The 22,051-nt window shown below is 40.0% G+C and overlaps 1 long non-coding RNA gene and 1 pseudogene across 1 annotated transcript in view; both read right to left on the minus strand.

Moving 5' to 3' along the window:
- Positions 1-22,051, minus strand: part of LOC130136272 (uncharacterized) — a 32,544-nt gene that overhangs the window by 1,205 nt on the left and 9,288 nt on the right. The window lies entirely within an intron of this gene.
- On the minus strand, positions 3,487-20,730 carry LOC115662361 (disease resistance protein L6-like; annotated as a pseudogene).

The raw sequence follows: 22,051 nt of genomic DNA on the forward strand, positions 1-22,051 counted from the left end.
TTATCTAAGTTGACGAAAATCTTGACGATGCTTCCATGTGGCAAGCAATCTGGTCTTCTCTAAGGGATTAACTTACCTCAATCAATGGACAGTTAGTAAATCCTCAAAGCAGAGAAGATCCATATGCAAACTGCATTCCTGTTTCCCGGAAACTTGTCCCTCGACCACAGTGCACTTGAGTTTATCAAGAAGACTGCAAGTATTCTCTTGGAGCCATCGATTAACTTTTATACCCTTAAACATAATGCATAGAGATCCATTCAGTTTTTCCTGACCCCACGTCTGCATTATCCTGCAAGACAATGTACTTTTTCTGTATGCCTCCGAAGACTTTCACTTGAAAAAACCGTAGGGGCTTGCAGATACATTCTAATATGGAACAATCATTGCTGTCGTACTCCATCGTTGAATCTTCCAAATGTTTCTCCATTTCATCCTCCTAGAACAGGAAAAGCTGAATTAGTCCTCTACCTCTATTGGAGGACAAGAAAATGCAAATATGATCTAATCAGCATGCCCTAAAGTCCAAAAATCACGGTCGTTTGCTTCACAAGCATTCATGAACAGTAGGGCAAAGCCAGTCACACGACCAAGTGTATGACGGTACAATCCTCAGGCATGAGAGGATCGACAATTGCTTAACATAAAAATATGGCAATTACAGAGTCTACTATCACTCACATGGCATAATTGATCCGTAGTTGCAATGACTACTGTCAAGTAGGTTAGATGACACATCCGTGAGTTACCATCCCACTAACAATTAAAGGTGTAATGCAGATTCTTACACCAACGTGCCGGCGAGCCTGCAATGTCGTCGCACTAACTATATACTGCTCATCTTATTCAGTACAGGTTTATTTACCTTCCGTGAAAATTCTCAATAAGTGATGGTTGCTATGGCATTCTTTTTCATTTGGATATTTTCAGAAAAGTACCCCTCGTTAATGAATGGGATAAGTACACTGGAAATTCTAAAACTTGTTATGAATGTGCAATTGAGTCCTAAAACTTTCAAAAACTGCAATCCAAGTCCTAAAACTTGTCAAGAAATGCAATCAAGTCATAAAACTTGTCACGAAAGTCCAATCGAGTCCTAAAACTTTCAAAAAGTGCAATCAATGAAAGGACTTGATTGGAACAATTTGACAAGTTTTTAAGACTTGATTGCACTTTTTGAAAATTTTAGGACTCAATTGCACTTTCGTGACAAATTTAGGAATTCCAATATGAATCTTATTTTAGGTGCAGCACACAGTTTTATGGCAAGTATATTGGAGAAGAGAGAGACATAGAGAGCTATATATGGGGGCCAATGGAGCAGGGGAAACGCAGTAATATCATGTTGCACTCGTCTAGTATCCTTGGGTTGGATTAGATCAGTCAACCTTTCCAAGGAATAACACCAGATAATTTGCAAACGCTCCACGAACACGAGAAAAAGGAAAAGCACGAGTGAGCCATGAAAAAGGTGAAAAAGATACACCAAAACTGAGTTAGCTTTATATATACTTTTCTATAAATTTATCTCTTTGAGCTTCTACTTTCACACATGGGCACGGGATTTTTATCTTTAGTTGGTGAAATATTGACACGATCGTTGTCATGTTTATATAAAGGATTGTTATAATGTCAATAGCTAGTGTGAGAAATAATTTACGCACTCCCCATCAGATGATTAACATGTGAAAGAGTTAATAATCACCTTGGGTGTTTACCTTCTAGACTATCCACTAAGTGCATCTATGCGTCTAGATTAACAATGCTACTCCTTGTAGGCAGAAATTCTGTAACTGAAATTTAGTTCAACTCAAGTGATATTTTAGGATCTCCTCTTCTACCTTTGACACCTTTCTCCACTTACGAATTCCCACATAATTGAAAGAGAATTTTGGGTTAGTTTGGTTTTAGGGAACATCGATTATTTTCGTTTTACTACGAAGTTCTCAAGAGACTATATTTTATTTTCAAAAAGCGACCTTAACTTCATTCTGCCATAGTTGAAAAAATAAGTGAAAGGGTAGAAGGAAGGCGCACCTCGTTGAAAGTCTTCCTCGTCCTGTCAAGAATCATCTCTCTGTAATCCCTGTAACTGAAACAACGGCCATCAGTATCTGGTAAATTCGCGCAATACCATACACGTATCCTGCATTCATTTGGTATCTTCGAATCGGATACATCAGTCAACATTTCCAACGATCTACACCTGACCAAAAATAGAAAATCCAAAAGCTCCAATTCTTCAAGGCCCTCAATAACTCTTAGCCCATTGCACATTTCTAACCCTAAAGTCTTCAGCTTCTTCGAGTTTGATAAACCATACAATTCTCCTAGGGAATTGCAGCGTCTAACATAAAGTTTCTCCAGTGATTCCATTGTATTCAGAAATCGAATTTCAAGTAGCTCTGGGCAATGTAAAACTTCCATTTCACAGAGCTTCCTCAAGCTTGATGAAAAAACTGACAATCTCTCAAGAAACTCGCAATCTCTCACATTCAAAACTCTCAACAGTTCAAGCCCATCGAGTTGAATTTCCCTCAATGGAGAGCGATAAAGATTCAATCTGGACAAATATTTCAAGTTGGAAAATTGTGGTCCAATGATGACTGAGTCGAAAGTGTCCATGCAAGAAAAAGTGAGTTCTCTAAGTCGAGGTAGGCAACCCAACTCCGCTAATGGCACAGGAACATCTGAAAGGCCCCAGCTCAAGTTCTCCAGCTTAGATAACTTTCCCATCCATTGCAATTGAAGTGTTTGCATTGGGTTTGATGCCTGAGCAAGTGCTTGTCCACAGCCGTTAGACAGATGCAATTTCACTAGATTTGTGAGGTTACTGAGATCCGGAACTAATTGCAATGATGTCGATTGAACACTTAGATAATTCAAACTCGGGGGAAGTTTAGGCAACTCTTGAAGCTCATTACAATCCGTTAAATATAGCTCTTGGAGTTGTGTGAGGGAATTGATTGCCGTTGGCACTACACGAACACGAGTGTATGATATGTCTAGGATACTTAGAGACAATAGTTTACCAATTTCAGTGGTAAGTTCGCCTGCAAGTTGTTCACAGCCTTGGGCATCGAGCTTTTCCAACCTCTCTAGCATTCCAATACTGGCAGGTAACATCCTTATTGGACTATTTCCCATACTCATCACCTTCAATTGCTTGAGATTTTTTATCGAATCAGGTAACTCAACAATGTTTGTCCCTGAGAGTTGCAACGTCTGTAACGATCTCAGATTGCCTATTGATTCTGGAAGCTCCCCCAAATTTCGACATTGATGGAGTGAAAGGAACTTGAGTTGCGTAAGCTCTCCAATAGAAATTGGAAGTTCCACAATTGACGTGTATGATAGATCAAGGAATGACAGGTGTTTTGCATTACCAATAGAATCAGATAAACTTGTAATTTCCGTGTATGATATATCCAACTCATACAATGATACTAATTTCCCAATAGAGTATGGAAGTTTCTCCATTTTGTCGCACTTTTTAATAGAGAAGTGCTTCAGATTCACCAGTCCTCCAATCTCTTCGGGCAAATTTCGAAGACGTAGACAACAAGTAATGTCCAAGTGAGTAAGACCTTTCAGCATCCCAATAGAGTAGTCAACTTCTTGCAAGTTTAGACAGTCATCAAGAGACAGCCTCTCCAAACTCAAGCATCCAGAAAAGTCTGGAGTCCGTTTCAATATATTACATCTTGAGAGAGAAAGAACTTTCAATTTGTTTGCCATCTGCAAAAGTCACTGAAATATTTTCAGAGAGGATCAAAGAGAGACTACTATGTTGAGAGAACAAAAGTATGAATTCACACCTTCAAAATGTTCCATCCACCCCAGTTTTCGGTGTTTTTATTGTCTGAAAGTATGAAAACAACTAGATTCTTCAAGTGCATATTGGCCATTCTACAATCTAGAGGAGGATAACCCCAAGAGAGCCATCTTAGCTCCAGGAGATAATTGTTGACGTCTCCAACAAAAGTCCCTGCTCTTAACTTGAGGAATTTCAGACTAGGCATCCTCTCAAGTTCTTCATCCACAATGCTGATGGGATTTGAACGATGTCCAACCAGACTAAGCGCTTGAACTTTATCCTTTCTCTGCCAATAGAAACCATCAATGAGTATGAGCTTGCAAACATTCAATTTGTCATTTAGAATGGCCAAAAGGAAACTTTTGAGGGAAGTAGGAAAATAATTGTATGGTTGATAATGTATGGATCCTGCTTTTACTTTACCTCTTTTGATCTTACTACTTTAAGAGCTTCTTCGCCATTCCATGACCTACTGCGCCCTATCATATTCCCAATACATTCTTGGCGAACGATGTCCCTTCCAAGGTCTCTCAGCTGATCATGCACCCATATAGCATCACCACGAACAATTTTAATTAGACACAAATCAATAAGTTTTTTCAATGAGCTATGTGGGTATAGATCGCAAGCATCCCAGAAATAGGTTGCCCATGATTTCTCTTCATCTATGAAAAAGCATGCGATATCGAGAAAAATTTCTTTTTCCACATCTCCTAATGCATTGTAACTTATCTTCAACTTATCCCGGACTTCATTATGAGGTACTTTCTTCAACCTTTTTAGCATTTCTTTCCATATTTCCACTTTTTGGTGACGAAGATAGGAACCTATGACTTCAAGAGCCAATGGGAGTCCCCCAGTTGTAGATACAACTTCTCGAGAGAGAATCTGAAGAGCATAGGGAGGAGAGACATCATTAAAGGCATGCAGACTGAAAAGCTCTAGCGCTTTATCATGATCCATTTGCTTTACTTCATAAGCTAAGATTCCCTTCTCTTCATCTAGAATCCGTTTATCCCTTGTTGTAATGATAATCTTACTACCAAGACCAAAAGTTTCAGGCCCCCCCACTAATTTCTTAAGTTGTTCTTTCTTGTCTAGATCGTCTAGAACAATGAGAACTTTCTTAGAACCAGATCTCCTTCTTATGCTATCCATCCCTTCATCAGCGTTGATAAATTTTTCGACAAATCTGGAATCAAAGATGTCTGATGCCAACTGTTTCTGCAGATCTACTAGGCCATTTCTGTTTGATGATTCTCGGATGTTCCCAATGAAGCTGCATTTGCCATCAAAGCAAGGACATAATTCATTGAAAACAACCGTAGCAAGAGTAGTCTTACCGATGCCACCCATTCCATGGATTCCAACGAAACGCACACTAGTGTCAGAGTCAACATCTAACAACTCCATTATGGCTTCTACTTGTTCGTCTACCCCAACCAATTTGCTGTCCATAGGTCTTTGTTTTACTTTCAGCTTAAGCAGAACCTCTTTCACAACGAGATCAATGACTTCACCGTGTCTGCCACAACACAAACACTTTTAGTAAAAGAAAACAAAGAACAGTGTCAATACTACTTCCTAGCAGATAGCATTTGAGTTGGATCACTATTTCAAAGTGTTGGATAATTCTATAAAGGCAGAAGAATTTTGGTGTAATAGAATCCCCACGATATGATTGGTGTTATGCCGACAAACTTACAATTTCCCCCTATTTCTGAGAAAGAAGATGTTTCTTTGCCGTCTGAATTACAGACATCATTCTAGAGTCAGATCAAATTCACTCATATAACTATCACTAGCCAAAATGGCCCTGCTTATGCATGAGAATTGGTGAATAGTCTTTGTTTTTTTTTCTTGGGTGAGAAATGAAAATTTACTACTCATATGCCAAAAAAACGGTTTGTATATGATGCATCGACCAATACATTTCATATCGAATTTTTGAACCACTCCAGCTAGTTTTCGCTGCCATTTACAAGAACAATAAGAGAATAGCATTTTGACTGAAGCTTGGAAATTTTCCATTAATAAGCCTTTACTTACGCTTTCCCTTGGACTTCCCATCCCTTGATCTCACCCACTTTTCTCAGAGCCGCCTCCCACCGTTCCCTGCTCTCGCCGCCGGGCCTCTGATCGTGCTTCTCCAATTCCTCCACGTACAGTTTCGTCTTGAGCTTGACGTCGGAGGGCGCGACGTCAAAGAAGATGGGCAGGATCTCCGGCTTCCCGGTCGATTCGTTGAGCTCCGTCACACAAGCGAGCTCGCGGAGGCACCAAGCGCTCGAAGCATAGCCTCTGGAGAGGACCGGAATGCAGATCTTGGAGTCGCCGACCGCTGTCAGGAGATCGTCGATCCGATCACCGGCGTGAAGGTCTTCGCTGTCTCTGTAGGCGACGATCCCCTGGCCGACCATGGTCCGGTAGAGGCAGTCGGTGAAGGTGTCGCGGGTGTCGGGCCCTCTGAAGCTCAGGAACACGTCGTATTGGGTGGCCGACGCGCCGGAACCACCGTGTGCTGCCATGTTTTTGGTGGGTTTCCCTCACAAAAGGTCTCTCGTCTCGCTCTGGTGTTTGCTTGACTTGGAGCTGCGTCTTCGGTGGTGTTAAAAATTAGAAATCATGTCAAAACCCTCTTCCTCGAAATGGACCGGCACCCACGAGCGATGCTTAAATTAAAAAAGAGAGGACACCGAAAGCGTCGCTGTCAAGCTCGAAACATCTTCCCAAATTCAACTTTATTTTATGGGCAAGTCAAATTCATTTTCTCCATCAAACTAAGCTGGGAAGCCAAACCCAGTACAAGTCACAAACAAGTGATTAATTTCGGCAAACCATTACAGGCCACAACAGATATTAGTAGCAAACTACTCAAGCAACAACATTATCTCCAAGCAGAACATGAATAGTAACTGCCCAAATATCCAAGACAGTTACAGGTCTAGTTACTAAAGGCCGAGCACACCAATTCACGTTCGGCTAAACCGAACCTGCCAGTTAGAACTGTAAGGCCAATCCCAGATAAGAATCAACTTTTTGCTGCAGCAGCTTGTGCCCTTCCGTGCTTAAGCCTTACTGCAAACATAAGAGACTTCGTCACAACGTCAACACGAGGTGTAATAGTTGAGGGGAAAAAAGAGAGAGAGAAAGGGGAGAGTTTAAGTCAAAAGGAGGGGAACACGTGGGACAGAAGAGCATAAGACAAAGGAAAGAAAGAGTAGAGAGAGAGAGAGAGGAAGTTGTACGGGCGTTTCCTCGGTTTGAGCTGTGTATATGGAGGATTGATGTGTTCAAATTCGCCCAATTCGCAAATTTGGATTTGCGGTGGAACTTAATTTCGTTTTTTTGGAGAAGATTATCTGCGTTTGACCGGTTTGACTTCTTGGACTCTCTGTTTACCTTGTGCATGGACGAGGGACTTCTTTTGGTCGTACAAAGAAGGAGATCACATAATATATATATTCTTTCCTAAATCATAAATGTACTCCTTCTCAAATAAACACCCATGTCATCAGACCCAAAAAAAAATGATAATAAACACCCATGTTCTACAATTAAGTAAACACCCATTTCGTGCTATGTCAATTACGTCAAGTTTCGACAAAAAAAAAATTACATCAAATTACTAATTACTTACTTGTTAAAAAATAAGTTGGTTGTTGCTTTATATAAAATCGTGGGGAAGACATGGTTATCCATAGCAGTATTTAGTTTTAGGGTATGTAGATAATAGATCAGAACCCGAAACCCATCCCGTCAGAGTTGGCTCTCGAATCGATCGGGGAATCGGGCCTAACTTTGAGTAATATAACTATTGTTTGAGGAAAACATATTATGTGAACAATTTGTGGTATAGTGGTTCGAAATCCATCTCCATCATTTCTAATTTTTTCTCTAACGAAAAAAGTTAAAAAACCCGTTCCGAGCAGGTTTTTAGATAGAACCGACAGTTTACGGTCTAAAACTGAAAATTGAATCGGTCAAGACTGGTTCCCCAATTTTTGATTCAAAATCCTACTAGGTCCGTGTAAACCAGCCTAGAACCGATTGAATAAAATCTATTCAATTTAATTTTCGATTTGAAGGCACCCGAATGTTCACCCATGGTTATCCGTATTCCCCCAGGCATGGGAAGGTGGCAAGGATGGGGCCCCTTTAGTAGCCTTGAGGACCAGGTAAGGGACGCGTTCTCACCCTCGCCTTGCCTCATTCTCACCCCTCCTCGTTCTCACCATATCGGTGCGGAAAATTACCCTATTAGTTTTAAATCTATTTTGTGAATACCGATTTAGTATGTCATCATTCATCCCCCTTTATAATCCTCCCTCCTTTTCTCACTCTCTCTCATCCTCCATAACCAAAATCAATTCTCTCTCTAGAATTGGAAATCGCTGAAGTAGCGGTTTAGTCAGCACGGGCCGTCTTACATGGCACGGTCGGTAATAATGTGGACAATTTTTACAATTTTTATTGTTGAATTTTGTTTATTTCCTTTCTCTTTTTTATTTTTTCCTTATTTCCCTCCGTCGGTTGCCAAGCCTCGGCGCCAAAACAAGGTGCGAACAAAGAAAATAAAACAAAATTGTAAAAATCGTCCACGTTAGCGTCGGTCGTGCCATGTAAGATGGCTGACGTCCACGTCATCAATTTCCTGCTAAAATTGGCCAGAATGACTATATTGTCAAATTGTTAAAATGTTTACGACTAAATTGAAAGGTTTAAAATTGAATTAGCTGCCGTACAATAGGTTTAGGACTTTTTGGATAATTTTCCCGACAATTAACGGGTTAATGAATGTGGCATGAAATCTCAGAACAAAGTATACTCTAGGCATGGACGAAGAGGAAAATTTCCTTGCAAATACTAAAACCAACAGAGATAACTCTCCTCTTACCATTGGCTCTCTAATTGCAGATATTATATTACATGAGCGTAGTATATATACCAAACTGAAAATATGGACCATTGAAAATGATAGGTCCCATGTGAGTTTTACATGCAGTCCATAAAATTTTGCAATCCTGATTTAGTTTAGTGTATTAAGTGCATTGAATAATTTCTCCATTAATCAACCATTTTACGTGATCACTTTTTGTTTTTGCAAAAATGAAAAGGAAGCTTGGCACATTTTGTGCGGTTACGTGAACTGTCGAGCTGCTTCCAACAAAGGATTTCCATGAATTAAGCAACTATAGTTTAAGAAGTCAAGAAGGATTGAGGGCCAATCTCAAGTTTTGGTGCGTACACAAAAGAGCCATCCTACATAGTTTGTAACTCCGCTCCGACAAGAAATTACTTAATGAGCATGTTATATATGTCATATAATATGAATTTCATTTATGTAAAACTCATAATTATGTGAGATGAGGATATATCCACCAAATAAATGGTATACACCATAATATATCTATGCATCAACTCTAGCGGATACCCCAATAATTGGTATGAACAAAGGTATTGTCCTACAACGAAACCTATATACGTAAATTTCAGCTTTCAAACTAAAACCTACCATCGCGAATGTTGTTTAATTAAAGTTCATCATCATATAGATGAAATTTTTCCAAAATTATCTATTCAATATAATTTATCCAAAACCAACAATATTTCCAAAATTGTCCATATCCATTTTGTCCTTAGTGTGCCCAAGCCCACTATAGTCACATTTCATTTGCGCATTCAGACTGAAAGAGGGACTTCTACCGCTACGGTAAGTAGTGAATTACAGGACATTTTCAAAGGGACGACACTCGAAATGTCTCTGTTCAGACAAGGATGTTTGTCCATGGAACCATTCCGCACCAGCTTCGGCATAATCAACCTGAAACTAGTCCCTTAGCGGCCTGCTTTATCCAGCGAAGTCCAAAAATCTAATTCCCAGGAACTCGGACAATGACACATAGCAATAGAGCCCTCCTCTGTGTCTGCTTTGTCAAGAGGCATGTTGTTTCCAATTTTGTTATGCCGCTTTCTTTTTTCTTTTCAAATTCATGTGTACTTTGAGCTTCGACAAATCAAGCAGGATTCTCTTTTTACACCATCATCAGCCTATGGCCCAAAGCTTAAGGTCTAGTAGGTAATCAGCTGATATCACTCGACTAATATAGTGCCCCTAAGATCAAAGACCTCAGTAGGCAAAAGCCCGGTAATCAAGGAGCCGCAAAGGTTTCGTCCAATCCAATTGAACTCCAAAAATCTTGCTCGCACCTTAGGATGGAGATATCTTGTGCTACATTTCTCATCGTTATGCTGTGATTAACTTGCTTTTGGCATTTCTCTATTATCTCTGTGCCAGCTCTCTTCATGATTTAGGTAGTGACAGTACATTTAGTAGTCGGAAAATCTGATTCATATACCAAATCACTCAACGGCCACGGGAGGCCACATCTAAAGAACTTGAAATGAAGTATTAGGCCAAAGGGAAGCTGAAGATATTTGAAAACTAGATATTTTGGTGTTCATAGCCATCAATGCTTGACAATACCCCGGCCAACAGATGATCTCAGCACTGGTAAAAAAAGTTGTAGTTACCTTTATCAAAATGATAGCAGTAAATGGAAAACATGCTAATGTACATTACCCCTTGATAGCAGAAGAAAACGTATGGCAGTGAGTTGCTTGAACATCCACCATCGATCCTTCCATGGCCTCTTCCACTACAAGCTCCTAGAAGAAAATTCGAATGGCTCTTCCACTACAACCTCCTAAATGGAAAACATGCTAATGTACCTTGCATCATGATAGCAGAACAAAAAGTATAGCAGTGAATTGCTTGAACATCTGCCATCGATCCTTCATTGGCCTCTTCCACTACACTACAACCTCCTAGAAGAAAATTCGAATGGCTCTTTGACTAGCATTGTGGGATGCAAAAATGCAGATACCATGTAATTAGTCTCTTCTGCCGTTAGCAGTGAATTACTTGAAACACAGGTACTGATAATAGTCATTAGAAATGCTCTTTGGCTAGCATAGTGGAATGCGCAAATGCCAATACCACCCAATCATTTTCTTCGACCAATACTTTTGTCAAATTCGCAAACATCGGCACGGGAAGGACAAAAATTATCTTCGCTTAGGTCACGTCATCTATGACAGCGTTATGCAGGGCTACAGATAGTGCCTGTTAGTAAATCTTGACAGATTTTCGAGGAGCTTTTGCTAAGTTGATTTTGAAGATCAACAGCCCAAATACCGTCTATTTCCAGCTCAATTGTTTCTTCATTTTTTCTTCTTTTATTTCTTTAGTTTTTTGCATTCTTTAGTTATTTGAGCAACTTTAGCAGAACTATTAATCTACCAAAAACGGAAAAAGAAAGAGTGCCTTGCCGTAATGTCCAAAAAATGATAACAATTACAACAACTGACTCTGAAGTACTGGATCATCTGGAGAATTAGATCATCTTCTTTAACTGTTTAAAAATGACTTCTTACGGCATTAACAAAAAGGAGTGACCTATGGCATAAAAATTATTAGTTGAACATACTGATACCTTGAGCTTGCCCATCATAATGCGCACTTTCGAGAAAAGTATCATATGCATCGGAAATCGACGTGGCACACAATTGGATTTTCACAAAATGGAATTAATTACCTCGAACAATCGACAATAAATTTCCCCTGTGGTGGACCTGGAAGAGGAGGGACATGTCCTCAAAGCAGAGTAAACTCCATTACTTACGAAATTTCACAAGATTCCCAAACTCGATCACATTGTGAATTCATTCATCTCGCCATCGCTTTAATCAGACACATTTTGTTTACAGAATTGAGCACGAACACTTGGAAACATCCGAAGATGTGGTTCAGGGAAGAGACTGAAAGTCATTCAAACCTGCAAGATAGTTTGTGCTATCGAGGTAAGCTAATCGATGAAATCATATCCAAGCTAATAGCAGCAAAGCATCCAAAGTTGTAGTTCAATCCCTGTTAATTTTGAATATTGGTAAGCTAACAGATGTTAGTTTGTGTATCCGGATGACAGTATATTCATTCTAACAGCAGTGACTCACCTCTAGAGTCGAACTCAGTGCCAGGTTCTGGAGACCCTCTGGTAGGCAATGACGAGTTCTGAGACCTATAGCTGCTGATCTCCATCTTTGATTCTTCTTCGTGTGTTTCCATTACATCTTCCTAGTACAAGAGTACAAGCAAAAGTGGATCAGTCTTCTCCAAGTATTTTAGCATAAGAAAATTCAAATATCATCTAACCCATCCACTTTGAAGTCCGAACACTACAATGCTTCAATTCGTATTTAAGTTACAATACCTATTTTAATTATTTATGGATTATGTAGAAAATTCAATGAATTGCTCATAATTAATTTGTTGATAAATAGTATAAAGAGGAGCTCTTAATAGTAGAATACGATTGTTTGATATTTTACTAGTCATATTGCCCATTCGTTTCATTTTTATAGACAAGTAGGACACGTGTATACATGGGTTTTAAATAAAGATTTTTCTTTTATACTCGAGAGTTATTACTTAACCTAGTAATAAATTTAGGATAGGATCGATTCCCTTTATTTGACGAGTGCTAATTTTTTTTTTGTCTAACTTAACCTTCTTGATCTAAAGGTTTGATAACATTAACTTATATCATTTTCTTCATATATAAGTGGATTATATGCCTTGGTTACCCATCATTGTGAAAACCGATTATGCAAACAATTGCTAGTATATCTAGCATAATCTACAGAGTTATTAGCTTTTAACAATTATCCATAAAAAATAACTTGTTGAATTCAACATGATTATCCAACGGTTTAGCAGTATAATGATTATGTATCTATTATATACGTACATATTTTACCCACATTTTATTGGCTACTTTGTATTTTAATCTAATCAGATTGAGCTATCGGGAAAAGAAAACAGTATGTTTACCTGTTTGTTTAGATAAATAGATATCATGAATTATATGTTTTCTATATGCATTCTTGTTCTTTCAAGAATTCTTTCTGTTTCATAGAAAACTAGAATAAATCATTTGATACTGAAATATCAAGCAATATGTAAAATTTGGACGAATGATAGAATTGGACCATTTCACATGCTTGCCTTCTAAAAGTGAATGCCAAACCAAACAGTTAGTCTGATAGGCATAGGACGACAAGTAAAACATTGTTGACAAATGGGAATTGCATCTAAGCTAAGTCTGTTTTTGGTATATCCTTTTTCGCTACTTTTCCTTTCTCGTGGCTCATCCAATTTGTAACACCTCAAATCTTTCAAAATACATAAATCATATATTCGTTTCTATATCTTTATTTTTTTAATTTTAAAATATAAAGGGGAAGGGGGCATTTGTTTAAGCGAAATCTATTCAAACAACCAAGAGCAGTCGAGCTTCTACTTCTGTGCTGTCGTGCGAGATTTTTATCTTTGGTTGGTGAAATATTGACATGATCATTTTCATGTGTCCATGAATGATCCTTACTATGGCAATTGCCAGTTTAAGAAATAATTTACTTACTAACCATTGGGTGGTTGACACGTGAAAGAGCTAGTCATCATCTCGGGTGTTTACCTTCTAGACTATATCCACTAGGGGCGTCTATACGTCTAGATTAACAAGGCAACTCCTCGTAGACAAAAATATTGTAATTGAAATTTAGTTTGACTTGAGTGACATTTTAGGATCTCATCTTCTACCTTAGATTCATTTCCCCACTTATGGGTCATTTCTCCACATATGGATTCCCACGTAATTGAAAGAAAATTTTGCGTTAGTTTGGTTTTAGGGAACATTTATTATTTTCGTTTTACCACAAAATTCTCAAAAGACTATAATTAATTTTCTAAAAACGGCATTTATTTCATTTTGCAATATTTGAGCTCTTCAATATCTGAGACTATATTGAGTTCACTCAAGATGAAATCTTCATCCAACACACTCGAGAAAAAGAAATATTCTCACTTCACCGACATAAGAAAAGTCCATGCACGTGAGAAGAGAGGTGTGACGCGTGCCAAGACAGCCACCCTTGTCAATTGCGACGCACCCTCTTGAAAGGAAGTAGCTGAGTAATGAGAATGTTAAACAGAGAAACAACCACACGTCTCTGTCTATTCATTCTCTATATATACGAACCGCGCGCATAAATGAATTAATACATGCAAGAGAGGGAGATACAGATAGAGAGACATGGAAATTATACGGAACAAGGGAAAGAAAAGTCATGCCCACTACATGCGTTTTCGAAAAGTAAAAATTTGAAAAATAAGTGAAGGGTAGAAGTAAGGCGCACCTCATTAAATGTCTCCCTCGTCCTGTCAAGAATCATCTCTCTGTAATCCCCGTAACTAATAAAGTAGCCATTAGTATCTGGTAATTTCGCACAATCCGCTACACCTATCGTGCATTCATTTGGTATGTTTGAATTGGATACATTAGTGAAGCTTTCCAAGGATCCACATACTTCAAATCGCAAGTACTCCAAAAGCTCCAATTCTTCAAGGCCCTCAACAACCTGTAGCCCATTGCAGTCGTGGACGCGTAAATGCGTCAGCTTCTTCAAGTTTTATAAACCACACAACGCGCCTAAGGAATCGCAGTGTTCAACGGAAAGTGTCTCCAATGATTCCATCGTACTGAGAAATCGAATTTCAAGCAGCTTTGGGCAATCTCCAACTGCCATTTCACAGAGCTTCCTCAAGCTTGATGAAATAATCGACAATCCCTCGAGAAACTCACATGATTTCACATCCAAATATCTCAATAGTTCAAGCCCATCCAGTTGAATTTCCCTCACTGGAGAGCAAAAAATACACAAACGGAACAAACATTTCAAGTCGGAAAATTGTGGTCCAACAACTACCGAGTTGAAATTATCCATGTAGGAAAAAGTGAGTTCTCCAAATCGAGGTAGGCAACCCAACTCCGTTGACGGCACAGGAATATCTAAAAAGCCCCAGCTCAACTTCTCCAGCTTAGATAACTTTCCAACCCATTGCAATTGAAGAGTTTGCGTTGGGTTTGATGCCTGAGCAAGTGCTCGTCCAAAGCCGTTAGACAGAAACAATTCCACTAGATTCGTGAGGTTACTGAGGTCCGGAACTAACCGCAACGATGTCGATTGAACATATAGAAAGTTCAAACTCGAGGGAAGCTTTGGCAACTCCTGAAGCTCATCACAATCTGTTAAATTTAGTGTTTGGAGTCGCGTGAGGGAATTGATTTCTGTTGGTACTGCACAAATAGAAGTACATGATATGTCTAGGATACTTAGAGACAGTAGTTTACCAATTTCAGTGGGAAGTTCACCTGCAAGTTCTCTACAACCATTGGCATGAAGCTTCTCCAACCTCTCTAGCATTCCAATACTAGCAGGTAACCTCCTTATCGGAGTTCTAGCTAACCCCATCACCCTCAATTGCTCGAGATTTTTTATCGAATCAGGTAACTCAACAATGTTTGTCTCTGAAAGTTCCAACTGCCGTAACGATCCCAAGTTGCCTATTGATTCTAGAAGCTTCCTCAAACTTCCACATTCCTGGAGTGAAAGGAAATCGAGTTGCGTGAGCTCTCCAATAGAAATTGGAAGTTCCACAATTGGCGTGCCTGATAGATCAATAAATGACAGGCGTTTTGCATTGCCAATAGAATGAGGTAACTCAACAATGTTTGTCCCTGAGAGTTCCAACTTCGATAACGATCTCAGGTTACTTATTGATTCTGGAAGCTTCCTCAAACTTCCACATCCCCGCAGTGAAAGGAACTCGAGTTGCGTGAGCTCTCCAATAGAAATTGGAAGTTCCACAATTGGTGTGCCTGATAAATCAATAAATGACAAGTGTTTTGCATTGCCAATAGAATGAGGTAACTCAACAATATTTGTCCCTGAGAGTTTCAACTTCTGTAACGATCTCAGGTTGCTTATTGATTCTGGAAGCTTCCTCAAACTTCTACATCCCTGGAGTGAAAGGAACTCGAGTTGCGTGAGCTCTCCAATAGAAATTGAAAGTTCCACAATTGGCGTGTCTGATAGATCAATAAATGACAGGTGTTTTGCATTGCCAATAGAATGAGGTAACTCAACAATGTTTGTCCCTGAGAGTTTCAACTTCTGTAACGATCTCAGGTTGCTTATTGATTCTGGAAGCTTCCTCAAACTTCTACATCCCTCGAGTGAAAGGAACTCGAGTTGCGTGAGCTCTCCAATAGAAATTGGAAGTTCCACAATTGGCGTGCCTGATAGATCAATAAATAACAGGTGTTTTGCATTGCCAATAGAATGAGGTAACTCAACAATGTTTGTTCCTGAGAGTTTCAACTTCTGTAACGATCTCAGGTTACTTCTTGATTCTAGAAGCTTCCTCAAACTTCTACATCCCTGAAGTGAAAGGAACTCGAGTTGTGTGAGCTCTCCAATAGAAATTGGAAGTTCCACAATTGGCGTGGCTGATAGATCAATAAATGACAGGTGTTTTGCATTGCCAATAGAATGAGGTAACTCAATAATGTTTGTCCCTGAGAGTTTCAACTTTCGTAACGATCTCAGGTTGCTTATTGATTCTGGAAGCTTCCTCAAACTTCTACATCCCTCGAGTGAAAGGAACTCGAGTTGCGTGAGCTCTCCAATAGAAATTGGAAGTTCCACAATAAGCGTGCCTGATAGATCAATAAATGACAGGTGTTTTGCATTGCCAATAGAATGAGGTAACTCAACAATGTTTGTCCCTGAGAGTTTCAACTTCTGTAACGATCTCAGGTTACTTATTGATTCTGGAAGCTTCCTCAAACTTTCACATCCCTGGAGTGAAAGGAACTCGAGTTGCGTGAGCTCCCCAATAGAAATTGGAAGTTCCACAATTGGTGTGCCTGATAGATCAATAAATGACAGGTGTTTTGCATTGCCAATAGAATGAGGTAACTCAATAATGTTTGTCCCTGAGAGTTTCAACTTTCGTAATGATCTCAGGTTGCTTATTGATTCTGGAAGCTTCCTCAAACTTCTACATCCCTGGAGTGAAAGGAACTCGAGTTGTGTGAGCTCTCCAATAGAAATTGGAAGTTCCACAATTGGCGTGCCTGATAGATCAATAAATGACAGGTGTTTTGCATTGCCAATAGAATGAGGTAACTCAACAATGTTTGTCCCTGAGAGTTTTAACTTTCGTAACGATCTCAAGTTGCTTATTGATTCTGGAAGCTTCCTCAAACTTCTACATCCCTGGAGTGAAAGGAACTCAAGTTGCGTGATCTCTCCAATAGAAATTGGAAGTTCCACAATTGGCGTGCCTGATAGATGAATAAATGACAGGTGTTTTGCATTGCCAATAGAATGAGGTAACTCAACAATGTTTGTTCCTGAGAGTTTCAACTCCTGTAATGATCTCAGGTTGCTTATTAATTCTGGAAGCTTCCTCAAACTTCTACATCCCCAGAGTGGAAGGAACTCGAGTTGCGTGAGCTCCCCAATAGAAATTGGAAGTTCCACAATTGGCGTAGCTGATAGATCAATAAATGACAGGTGTTTTGCATTGCCAATAGAATGAGGTAACTCAACAATGTTTGTCCCTGAGAGTTTCAACTTCTGTAACGATCTCAGGTTGCTTATTGATTCTGGAAGCTTCTTCAAACTTCTACATCCCTGGAGTGAAAGGAACTCGAGTTGCGTGAGCTTTCCAATAGAAATTGGAAGTTCCACAATTGGCGTGCCTGATAGATCAATAAATGACAAGTGTTTTGCATTGCCAATAGAATGAGGTAACTTAACAATGTTTGTCCCTGAGAGTTTCAACTTCTGTAACGATCTCAGATTGCTTATTGATTCTGGAAGCTTCCTCAAACTTCTACATCCCTGGAGTGAAAGGAACTCGAGTTGCGTGAGCTCTCCAATAGAAATTGGAAGTTCCACAATTGGCGTGCCTGATAGATCAATAAATGACAGGTGTTTTGCATTGCCAATAGAATTGGGTAAATTTTTAATTTTTGCGGATGATAGATCCAACTTAGACATCGATGTTAATTTCCCAATAGAGTATGGAAGTTTCTCCATTTGGTGACAGTTTTTCACACAAAATTGCTTCAGATTCACTAGTCCTCCAATCTCTTCGGGCAAAGTTCGAAGCCTCCTACAACCAATAATGTCCAAGTGAGTAAGACCTTTCAACTTCCCAATAGAGGAGTCAACTTCATATAAGTTTGTACAGGCATCAAGAGACAGTCTCTCCAAACTCACGCATCCAGAAAAGTCCGGAGTCCGTTTTGGTCCATAACATCTTATGAGAGAAAGAACTTTCAATTTGTTTGCCATCTGCAAAATTTGCTAAAACATTATAAAGAAGAATCAAAGAGAGAATACTATGTTGAGAGAACAAAAGTATGAATTAACACCTTCAAAATGTTCCATCCACCCCAATTTTCAGTGTTTTCATTGCTCGAAAGTTTGAAAACTACTAGATTCTTCAAGTCCAAATTGGCCATTCTACAATTTAGAGGAGGAGCACACCAAAAAAGCCATCTTAGCTCCAGGAGATTGTTGACGTCTCCAACAAAAGTCCCTGCTACTAAGTTGAGGAATTTCAGATTAGGCATCCTCTTAAGTTCTTTATCAACAATGTTGATGGGACATACAAAATGTCCGACTAGATTGAGTGCTTGCACTTTATGCTTTCTCTGCCAATAGAAACCGTCGATGAGTATGAGCTTGCAAACATTAAATTTGTCATTCAGAATCGTCAAAAGGAAACTTTTGAATGAGAAATAGGAAAATAATTGTACGGTTGTTAATGTTTGGATCCTACTTTTACTTTACCTCTTTCGATCTTACTACTTTCAGAGCTTCATTGCCATTCCACAACCTACTGCACTCTGTCAAATTCCTGTTACAGTCTTGGCAAACAATGTCCCTTCCAAGGTCTCTCAGCTGATCATGCATCCATATAGTATCACCACCAACAATTTTAATTAGACACAAATCAGTAAGTTTTTTCAATGAGCTATGTGGGTATAGATCGCAAGCATCCCAGAAATAGGTTGCCCATGATTTCTCTTCACCTATGAAGAAGCATGCAATATCAAGAAAAATTTCTTTTTCCACATCTCGTAATTCATCGTAACTTATTTTCAACTTGTCACAAACGTCATCATGAGGTACATTCTTCAACCTTTTTGGCATTTCTTTCCATATTTCCTCATTTTGGTGATGAAGATAGGAACCTATGACTTCAAGAGCCAATGGAAGTCCGCCAGTCGTAGATACAACTTCTCGAGAGAGACTCTTATGAGTATCGGGAGGAGAGAAACTATTAAAGGCATGCAAACTGAAAAGCTCTAGCGCTTTACCACGATCCATTTGCTTTACTTCATAAGCTAAGATTCCCTCCTCTTCATTCAGAATCCGTTGATCCCTTGTTGTAATTATAATCCTACTCCCAGAACCAAAAGTGTTAGGCCCTCCCACTAGTTTCTTAAGCTGTTCTTTCCTATCTAGATCGTCTAGAACAATGAGAACTTTCTTAGAACCAGCTCTCCTCTTTATGCTAGCTATCCCTTCATCAGCGTCGATAAATTTTTCAACAAACCTGGAGTCAATGATGTCGGTTGCCAACTGTTTCTGCAGATCTACTAGGCCATTTCTCTTCGACAATTCTCGGATGTTTCCAAGAAAGCTACATTGGCCATCAAAGCGAGGATATAGTTCATTGTAAATACATGAAGCGAGTGTAGTCTTACCGATCCCACCCATTCCATAAATTCCAATGAAACGCACACCAGTGCCGGAGTCAACGTCTAGCAACTCCATTATGGCTTTTACTTGTTGGTCTTCCTTAATAAATTTGCTGTCCAAAGGTCTTCGTTTTACTTTCAGCTTATGCAAAACCTCTTTCACAACGAGTTCAATGACTTCACCATGTCTGTCACAAACCAAACAGTTTTAGTAAAAGAAAAGAAATAACAATCTCACTACTACTTACGAGCAGATAGCATGTGAGTTGGATCATTATTTCAAGTGTCAGGTAAATTCTATAAAGCCAGAAGAATTTTTGTGAAATAGAATCCGCAAGATATGATTGCCGTTATGCCGATAAGTTACAATTTCCCCTTGAGAAAGACGATGTTTCTTTGCAGTCCAAATTACAGACATCATTCTAGAATTAGATCAAATTTACTCATATAGTTATCCCTAGCCAAAATGGCCCTGGTTATGTATGAGAATTAGTGAATTCAGAAATGAAATTTACTACTCATATACCAACAACTGGTCTATATATGAGGCATCGACCAATATATTTCACATCGAATGCTGAACCACCCAAGCTTATTTTCACTGCCATTTACAAGAATGATAAGAAAATGGCATTTCGACTGAAGCTTGAAAAGAGTTCCATTTATAAGCATTTACTTACGGTTTCCCTTGGACTTCCCATCCCTTGATTTTACCCACTTTTCTCAGAGCCGCCTCCCACCGTTCCCTGCTCTCCCCGCCAGGCCTCTGGTCGTGCTTCTCCAAGTCCTCCACGTACAGTTTCGTCTTGAGCTTGACGTCGGAGGGCGTGACGTCAAAGAAGATCGGTAGGATCTCCGGCTTCCCGATCGATTCGTTGAGCTCCATCACACGAGCGAGCTCGCGGAGGCACCAAGCGCTCGAAGCGTAGCCTCTGGAGAGGACCGGTATGCAGATCTTGGAGTCGCCGACCGCTCTCAGGAGATCGTCGATCCGATCACCGGCGTGAAGGTCTTCGCTGTCTCTATAAGCAAGGATCCCCTGGCCGACCATGGTCCGGTAGAGGCAGTCGGTGAAGGTGTTGCGGGTGTCGGGGCCTCTGAAGCTCAGGAACACGTCGTACTGGGTCGCCGACGCGCTGGAACCACCGATTGCTGCCATGTTATTGGGGTTCCCCTCACAAAAGGTCTCGCGTCTCGCTCTGGTTTTTGATCTCGGACTTGGAGCTGCGTCTTCGGTGGTGTTAAAAGGTAGATACCATGTGAATGCGCAGACCGATTTCAATGAATCCGTCAAAGCCTCTCCCCTGAAGTGGACCCCTCACCCACGTGCAAGAATGGACGTTCCTGGATCGACCTCCGATGATTAAATGAAATATATTCCCAAAATATAATTTCGTTAGGCCTAATTTCATTAAAAAAAGCACCAACTTTATGTGAAATCAAGCAAACCATTACTGGTAGAGTACGACAGATATTACTAGCAAACTGCTCAAGCAACAAAATTAGCTCCAAGTAGAACATTAATAGCAACTGCCCAAATATCCAAGACAGTTAGAGGACTAGTTTACTAAAGGCCAAGCACACCAGTTCACGTTCGGCTAAACTGAACCAATCCCGAATCAGAATGAACTTTTTGCTGCAGCAGTTTGTGCCCTTCAATGCTAAGTCTTACTGCAAACATAAGAGACTTCGTCGCAACGTAAACCCAAGGTGTAATAATTGAGGGAAAAAAGAGAGAGAGAGAGAGAGAGAGAAAAAGGGGAGAGTTTAGTCAAAAGGAGGGGAACATGTGGGACACGGAAGAAGAAAATGAGGGCATAAGAAGACGAAGGAAAGAAAGAGACCCCTTCGGATTCCTCAATAAAAGGCCAACCCAGACCCATTAAATCAAGCAACTAAGCCCGGCCTTTTTCCCACGCCTTCAGAACGCAAGTTCGCGCGCGTGCACGAGAGAAGCAGGGAAAATCAAGGCTTGTTTTCCACTGCCATCATACGTCGCTCGCTGTTGCCTGAAGCGGTCGACTGTTGGTTTCGGAAGAGCACAGGACCCACTTGGTTCTTCCCTGTTTTTGTACTCAGATGTCTGGTAGTGACAGAATTGCGCTCTAAGATTCGTTCGCTGGTTGTGATTACAATCATTGATGACAACCATAATTTCCATTGTCGATTCCGTCGCCAATTGCAGCTCTCTCCATCTTCGCTTGTGGACCAAAGGAGTTGACTTTGGGAGAGAAATTCAACCGAGAGGATATACACAGTGAAGAAGATCCAGAGGCTTCTGGGACTAGTAATTGACACATAGCTGCGGCGAAGGCTTGTTTTCTGCTGTCCTGGAAGAGCAACCAGACTCTCCCTGTTCACCCCCGTTTTTAGCCGAGAACGCTCAAGCAGCCCATTCTCACTTGGAAGTTTCGTTGCCGACTCTAATGAAGGTACAATTGCAGATTTTAACCAATCTCTATTGTTTGCATTTTCATCGTTTTAATGTTTATTGTTTTTCTTATTCATTGTCCTGCTCATTGTTTGTTTATTCATTGTCCTGGTCACTCTT

The sequence above is a fragment of the Syzygium oleosum genome, unplaced genomic scaffold (assembly GCF_021117445.2).
Source record: "Syzygium oleosum isolate NSW1041296 unplaced genomic scaffold, Sole_v2.1 Sole_v2.44, whole genome shotgun sequence".
Classification (NCBI taxonomy): Eukaryota; Viridiplantae; Streptophyta; class Magnoliopsida; order Myrtales; family Myrtaceae; genus Syzygium; species Syzygium oleosum.